The sequence below is a fragment of the Chiloscyllium plagiosum genome, unplaced genomic scaffold (assembly GCF_037043375.1).
Source record: "Chiloscyllium plagiosum isolate Xiang-an unplaced genomic scaffold, Cpla_swu_hap1 HiC_scaffold_21, whole genome shotgun sequence".
NCBI classification, from domain to species: domain Eukaryota; kingdom Metazoa; phylum Chordata; class Chondrichthyes; order Orectolobiformes; family Hemiscylliidae; genus Chiloscyllium; species Chiloscyllium plagiosum.
This window is the reverse complement of record NW_028270159.1, coordinates 66,281,038-66,289,525: the sequence shown is the minus strand read 5'-3', so window position 1 is coordinate 66,289,525 and position 8,488 is coordinate 66,281,038. Positions and strand designations below refer to the sequence as shown.

General features: G+C 45.3%; 1 long non-coding RNA gene across 5 annotated transcripts in view; it reads right to left on the bottom strand.

The window, feature by feature from the left end:
- Nucleotides 1-8,488, bottom strand: part of LOC122547430 (uncharacterized) — a 33,731-nt gene continuing 25,243 nt past the window's right edge. For all 5 annotated transcript variants that reach the window (XR_015760754.1, XR_015760758.1, XR_015760756.1 and 2 more), the window contains 2 exons: nucleotides 7,859-7,976; nucleotides 1-4,054 (listed from right to left, as the gene is read on the bottom strand). This is a non-coding gene — a long non-coding RNA (uncharacterized LOC122547430). The remainder of the gene's footprint in view (nucleotides 4,055-7,858; nucleotides 7,977-8,488) is intronic.

The window sequence follows — 8,488 nt, the reverse complement described above, 5'->3', positions numbered from 1 at the left end:
TGGAGTCAGGTACAATGAAGAGGATAGAATTGAACAGTCATTGGAAGAGGATGAATGGGAAGGTTTATGGAGTAAAGGCAGAAGAATAGCATTCAGTGAGGTGATCCTTTGGAGAACTGATGAGCCAATCAGCCTCCTTTTGCACAGTAATAATTCTGTGAACAATTAATTCTGAGCCCTCTAAGGAAATATCAGGGCAGGGTTTGTAAAGAGGTCAGATTGAATGAGGGTCTTGGTGAACAAAAGAGAGACACAGATACAGAAAGGTTTTGGGATGGATTGAATCAAATGTTATCAATTTGCACAGCCACCAACATTACAGCAGTTACAAATGGGATTCAATAAGAGAGTGGAATGAGAGCAGCAAATAAATCTTAAACATTTCTGCAGCTGAAGGGGATGCTGGGTAAAGATACCACAGTTAGCGCTTATTTCATTCCAGAACTACACATCCTTGCTGTATTTATCCCATTGAGCTCTTGAAGAATTTTGTTCATTTCAAGTGTTTCATTTTCGATACTCCAGAGAAGACAGTTTCATGCTCTGCAATCTCTCCTGCCAGGGCAATGCTGCTGTTAGAATTCAATTCACTGCGGCATGTTACTGGCTGCTTCATGGACTGGAACTGGAAACTGAGACTGTAAGGTCACTGTATAAAATATCTTCAATTGTATTGCCAGATTGCCGGACACATGAGGGGCTTTAAGAAAAAGAAACTTAACTTGCGGGCATTGAGTGTCTATTGTGGGGGCATCCTGTTTAGATAAAATATATTGATAATTGTTAGAATTGACTTGCACTGGCTCTGGCGAAGTGGTCGGAGCATTATGTCTGTCATCGGAGCTGGCAACAAACTTCTCCTGGGTTAGAACTCGTACATGATAGAATAGGTGTGGGTCCTTCTTGTAAAGTTATTCAAAATGGTCCGAATTTACTTTCAGAAACAAGTGAGAGGAAGGCACATTACTGAGGTCATTACATTCATCCAAAATTAGAAATTCAGGAGAACAGAAGGGAGAGCTGGTGTTGGGAATTGTCGTAATGATATGGAGAAACTTTTTTTTTTAACAGAGAGAAAGTTCCACACGGGAAACTCAGCTTTAACATCACATCAACTGCAGAGTCGTCCAATTCCACAGGTCCTGATCCTTATCGGTAATATGGAAAGGGAAAGCAGCATGCCTAGCCCAGAGAAATCATTCCGATGCTCTGCATGCAGTTGAATATTTAACCGGTCATGTGATTTGCGAAGCCACCAATGGGACGGGACCAGGGCTAGGGTATGTAAATATGGGGACCGTGGGAAGGAATTCGCTTACCCCTCCCAGCAGGACACACACCGACACAGTCACACTGGGGAGAGGCCATTCACCTGCCCCAAGTATGGGACGGGATTTACTCAATCTTACAATCTGCTGAGGCACCAGAGAGGGCACAGAGGATATAGACCCTTCACCTGCTCCATGTGTGAGAAATAATTCATTCAAATCTCTCACCTGCAGAGACATCAATGCATTCACTGGGGAGAGGCCATTCACCTACTCAGTGTGTGGGAAAGGATACACTAGGTCTGCTGAAATGCTGAAACACCGAGCTCACTCTGGGGAAAGGCCGTTCACTTTCTCACAGTGTGGGGAGACATTCACTCAAATGCACTACCTGCAGTGACCCCAGAGAGCTCACTCTGGGGAAAGGCCATTCACTTGCTCCCAGTGTGTGGGGAGAGATTCACTCAAATGCATCACCCCCCGAGACCCCACTGAGCCCACACAGGAGAGAGGCCATTCAGATGGTCAGTGTGTGAGAGGGGATTCAGTGATTCATCCTGCCCCCTTGAGACCCCAGTGAGCCCATGGGGGAGAGGCCATTCAGATGGTCAGTGTGTGAGAGGGGATTCAGTGATTCATCCTGCCCCCTTGAGACCCCAGTGAGCCCATGGGGGAAGAGGCCATTCAGATGCTCAGTGTGTGAGAGGGGATTCAGTGATTCATCCTGCCCCCTTGAGACCCCAGTGAGCCCATGGGGGAGAGGCCATTCAGATGCTCAGTGTGGAAGAGAGGATTCAGTTGTTCATCCTGTCCCCTGAGACCCCAGCGTGTTCACACTGGGTAGGATCGTCTCTGCGTGACAAGGGATTTGCTGAGTCTTCAACACGACTGACAGCCCAGTGAGTGGACACAGGGAAGTGGTCATCGACCTGCTCCGTGTGGGGTAGAGTTCACACGTCACTGCAGGACTCTGATTCTGATGTTACTGTTCATCAGAGTCAGGTCTGGACCTTGCACATGATGACACTGTTGGAGTATTGATGTTGTGGTTGTTAATCACATTAGCTGGGCTGGAGTTGACTGAATTTATATTGCCACTTTCTGAACTTTGGGACGTCTCTTTGGGCAGTAAGTCTCCACAAATAGCAATGTGACAATGAGCAGGGGCCATCTATTTTGATTTAAATTGTGATTGTAGCACTGCTGCGTCACAGCATCAGGTACAAGGTTGGAGTCCAGCCTTGGTCAACGGCCTGTGTGGAGTTCCCACATTCTCCCCATGATAGTGTGGGTCCCCTCCAGGTGCTCTGGTTTCCTCCCACAGACTAAAGATGTGCAGGTTCGGTGGATCGGTCGTGCTAAATTGCCCACAGTGTCGAGGATTGTGTAGACTAGTGGATCAGCTGTGGGAAATGCAATGTTACTCTGGATTGCTCTGGGTGGGATGCTCTTCCGATGGTTGGTGGGATTTGATGGGCCAATGCTATCCTTCCACACTGTAGGGATTCTATTCTATGATTGAGGATAAAGGCTACACAGTAGGGTGTCCTTGGAGATGGAGCATGTGGTGTGTATCAATGCTCTTGATGCCTTTAGATAGAGGTGGGCACCCCTTTATCTCCAGCCCTGCCCCCTCACCCCCAACTCTACTTTGATTTCATCCTTTCCCACTCTGCCACTTGTAATCGTTTGCTTTGCCCATAATGGGCTTTGTTTATAAATATTCAATTGGTTATTCAGGTGGTTTACTGCTATAATGGCGTAATGATGATTTTGATGGTGGGAAGGTTGCTGTGATAACACTTCTGGGTCGGAGAAATGGGGAAAAAAGAAAACTCCACAGCTCACACAACGAGAACTGAAAAGCAGTTAAATCAAACCAAAGGTTCCGACAGAGGGGGGAAATATCTCTCTGGAATTTGAGTAACTGGAAAGTGATGGTGTCCGGAAGTCGTCGGGATTTTGTTTTATACGGCGTTGAAATTTTAAGACTGTTATATTCAGATCGTTTTGTTTCTTTTCTTTTCGTTTCATTTATCGTGGAATAAACTCTTACATGTTTTAAAACCAAATTTACAAACATTGCATTAAAGACAAATGTTAAACAAAGTCCATCAAACCATCCCTCACTGAAAACTGATGTGGAAGTGCAATCTCCTGGAGAGTCCCTATCCTGCCCACTCCTTCCTACCCGGGCTTCATGGTTATATACAGAGCTGGGAAATAGGGGCAGGAGGCGGGCTTTCGGCTTTTCAATCCTGCACCACCATTCAATGGGAAACAACTGACCATCCAGCTCAGTCTCCTGTTTCTGCTGTGTTCCAAACCACTTTGATGCCTTTACCTTTAAGAACTATATCTAAGTCCTCCTTTAGCTTCATTGCCTTTTGTTCCAGTGCCGTTGCTGAGTTACTGTGTGGGTATAGGCAGGGGTAATGTGATGGTTCTGCCTCCTGAAGCATGCACTCAGCATCCCTCATCATCCTGCAGTAACAATCAGGTTTCAGTAAATAGGGATAAAAACCATTTCCAGCATATGGGCATCACTGGCTCAACCAGCATTTATTCCCCATCTCTAGTTGCCTTGAGAAAATGGTAGTGAGCTGCTGTCTCGAACCAATCGCAGTCTATTTGGTGCTGATAGACTGACAATGCTGTGAGGGAGAGTGTTGCAGGATTTTGGCCGATTGACTCTCAGTCTTTGGTTCGTCAAATGCTGGTTAACTTAATCATAATCTGCACATGATTTTGAGATTTCAGTCTGTGAATCTTCACCATCTAGCACCCTGTATAAAGGAATATGTACAGGTTAGAAATTCAGAACAGGCATTTTTAGTTTCTCTGTCTTTTTTCCCAGTCTTTCCCTAAAGCTGTAACTCTGCAGCCCACTTACTCTCTCCCTCCATTCTGACTCAGCTACCCCTAATGTACACCCTCCCCATTCTCATGGAGTTGCTGATAAACAGATCCATGCCACCACTTCCCGAAATGGTTAGACTCTGTACCCTTTCTGGGTTCACTTCCTTTCCCTTCAGTTGCTGCAAGTCAATAATGTAACAGCAGAATGAAACAAAAGGAAACAGACAGGGAGGTGGCAGATCCTGGACAGAACAGCAAACTTCAGTCTGGGAGAATGGGTTAGATCATCCTTGGTTTCCCATTGGTCGATTCCCAGCATTATGAGGCATTGGGGATGGAACTTGGTCCCACGTGGGTGTAGTGACACCTTAACTCCCCAGCAGATCAATACTAAAAGCTGATATGTTACTCCTCCAGCCAATCACAGTGTGAAGTACTTCCCACTAGGTATGCCAAAGCACATGCTCCAAAGCCCACCCACATTCTGTACATGGACAGTGCCGGGTTTCCCCACTCACGTGTGGTCCCTGCCTCAGGGATTGTTGGAGTTGTAGTCCCCAGGAAGCTACTTGAGCCCTGTCTCTGGAAAGTGAATGAAAAGTGTGGGCTGGAGGGTGTTGTCTATCAAACCCCATTCAGACACACAGGACATATGGGCTGTCATTGGGTTTCACTGAGACATTCGTTTCCACGACCTGATTTCTGACGTGAGGAATATCGATTCAGCAAATTGGGTGATAGAGAGGTTAATAAGGAGGAGCAGATTTTAAGCAGAGGTAGCTGAGTGATTAGCACTGCTGCCTCACAGCGTCAGTGACCTGGGTTTGATTCCAGCATTAGGCGACTGTGTGGAGTTTACACATTCCCCCCCCATGTCTGTACGAGTTTCCAGCCTTGCTCCAGTTTCCTCCCATAGCCCAAATATGTGCAGATTAGCTGGATTGCCCATGCTAAATTGCCCAGTTTCCATGCATGTTCTGTTTAGGCAATTAGCCACGGGAAATGCAGGGTTACAGGGAATGGGTGGGTCTGAATGGGAGGCTCATTATAGGGTTGGTGTGGACTCTGCACTGTAGGGACTCTATTGTTTTCTCATGAAGGAGAATGTACTTATCTCAATGTGTTGTGAATCTGTGGAATTCCCTATTCAAAATGCGGTGGATGCCAGGACAATGAGCAAATTTAATGAAGAGATACAGATTTTTAATTTGCAATGAGTTGAAGGGTGAGATAGAGCAGGCGGGAAAATCCAGCTGAGACAGAGGTGAGCTCAGTCATCATGGTATTAAATAGTGGAGCTGGTTCGAAGGGTTGCATTCCCTCTCCTGTGCCCAGTGCTTATCTTCTTACGTTGATAACTGGAAAGCTGAATCCAAAAATCACCACCTTCGCCAAAAGAGATTTGCGGGAAAAGTAGGATAGTCAGGGGGATTAGCATTTCAAACTTAGAAGATGAGGAAGCGTGTAGGAGATAATGATTTTGCAATTTTAAACTGAGGGGAGACAGTGATTTATGGTTTTAGATTGTGTAGTAAATTCACACCGTCCAGAATACTCTTGTGAATATCTATCCTGTACTTTATTACAAAGCCAAGGTCTTTAACAATGAAAACCAAAACACCCAGGTAACATTGTCTCACCTCGTAATCTGATAAAAGACTTGTGATAAGTATGGTCAAATTTAGAATACAGTTGGAAAGCGGGAAGATTAAATCCAATCCAGATCCTGTGCTTAAACAATGGAGACTACAATAGGATGAGGCAGGAGTTGGCTAATGTAGACTGGTAGCAAAGACTTTACGGTGGGACAGTTGACGGACAGTGGAGGAATATCACCGAATTTTTCAAACTGCTCAGCAAAAGTATATATCAGTGAAAAGGAAGAACTGTAGGAAAAGGAGTAATCTGCCATTGATGGCTAAGGAAATAAGGGAGTCTATCAAATTGAAATAGAAAGCATACAAATTGGCAAAGACCAAGGAGAAACTAGGAGATTAGAAAAACTTTAAAGATCAACAGAAAGCTCGATGGGATTGGGGGAGAAAAGTGATGAGCAGCTATCCCCAGGGACAGAATAGCAGTTTACACGGCTAGAGGGGAACCTATTGTGTTGGGAACATATGGCCTCTGTAATTGTTGAAGCACTTAACTGTTACCATAGAGATAATCCTGATCACGTTACAAATCACAGCACACTCCAAAAGCTTGTACTTCCAAACAAACCTGTTGGACTATAACCTGGTGTTGTGTGGTTTTTAACTTTGCCCACCCCGCTCCAACACCGGCTCTTCCACATCAGAATCCTGACAGACAGCCCCACTGAAACTGAAGTGCCTGTCAGATACCTGACTGAGCCACAGGGGTGTGGGGAGGGGCATGTGGTTTAACCACAAAGTGTTGAGCTGAACTCGATTTTCTAATTGCCGTTGCCATGGAGATAATACTGAGAGACAGCGTCCATTCAAAACCACAAACCACAAAGGTATAAGAATGGGAGCGGCACATCGGACAGGCGGGGAGTTACCTGATGCTGCCTGGAGGTGTTTTGCATGTACACTATCCAGGGAACTGCCATGTCTCATCAATAAAGACTCAAAGAAGACCTCTCAGAGTTCTGTGTCTAGTTATTCCTATCCAGCAGGGTTCAGGAATATGGGTACACAGCAGTCAGTCTTCACAGTGGAGGATACGAAGAAAATGCCAGTAATTGATAAGGAGACTGAGGAAGGTGAGGACCAAGAAACAATCATTATCACGAAAGCGTTAGAGTTGGACAAGCAATTGGAGCTAAAGGTAGACAAGTCTGTTGCCCTGATGGAATACATCCCAGGATGCTACCAGAGATAGCGGGAGAAATAGTAAATATACTTGGAGTCAGAATCCTACAGCAGAGACAGGCCCTTTGGTCCAAACTGGCCCAAGCCGACCAGAATGTCCATCCATGCTAACCCCATTTCCATGCACTTGGCTCATCTGCTTCTGAAACTTTCCTATCCATGTATTTGTCCAAATGTCTTTTACATGTTGGTAACAGAGCTGCCTCAACCACTTCCACTGGCAGCTCAGTCCGTATACATACCACCCTCTGTGTAAAACAGGTGCCCCTCAGCTTCCCTTTCATAATTTCTCCTCTAACCTTAAACTGATGCCTCCACTCCTCGATTCTCTGGGAAAAAGACTGAAGGCATTCTGCTTATCCAAGCGTCTTATACACTTCCAGAAAAGGTCCCCCCCGTTTCCTCTGCTCTAAACAAAAAAAAAATCCTCACATGCACAATCTCTCCCGATAACTCAGACCCCTGAGCCCTGGCAAAAATCCCTGTAAATTTCTTCTGCACTTTTTACAGTTTAATAATTGAAACCTACATTACATTCATCACATTTCCAGTGTTTCCCAAAGGCACTGGAGCCGACGTGACAACGCCAATGGATTAAAAGTCATGATCGATAATTAAGCCCTTTACAACAGTCCCGCTTTCATAGTTTTTTTTTCCATGGTGCAGGTATCGTGGTGTCTTTCTGGTTGCATGATTAATTATAAAACTTGTCCTCATACAAAACAATTCTGTAGCTTAAATGTTCCTGGGAAATGTGCCATGTTTTTTCAGACTTTTAAAAACAAATGAACTCTCTCTCCACAGTCACCACACTAACACGGACTTAGCTGTGTCTCAGTAATGTTTCCAGTCACACTGACATTTGAAATATTCGCCCATGGACAGAATACACACCTTTCCTTCCACATGAAAAGGCCAATGATATTCAGATCGGCACGGATCAAGTAACCATCAAAACTGAACAGGATGTTCAATTTGAATTTCTCATCCACAAATCCGCCCTTTCAGAACCCTACAACAGAGAAATCAAGTCACCACCGTTAACACAGGATGGAAATTCATAAGACAATTATAGTATTACATTGTAGTTTCTTTGTTTTCCCCAAAGCTTTTAATCTCAGTCTCACAATTGCTCTCTTCTGTGAACTGAAATCTCCTCACTCCTTCCCACCACACCCAGTTCTAACACTCTCTCCTCTCTTTGAATTCAGTTTCCTCGCTCCTGCCTGCAGACTAAGCCCCAAAACAAAAGGGGGCGGCACGATGGCACAGTAGTTAGCACTGCTGCCTCACAGCACTAGGGTCCCAGATTCGATTCCAGCCTCGGGTTCATTCTCTCCGTGTCTGCGTGGGTTTCCTCCGGGTGCTCCAGTTTCCTCCCACAATCCAAAGACTGATAGTGCAGGTCAGGTGAATTGGCCATGATAAATTACCCATAGTGTTCGGTGCTTTAGTCAGAGGAAAATGAGTCTGGGTGGGTTGCTTTTTGGAGGGTCAGTGTGGACTGGTTGGGCCAAAGGGCCT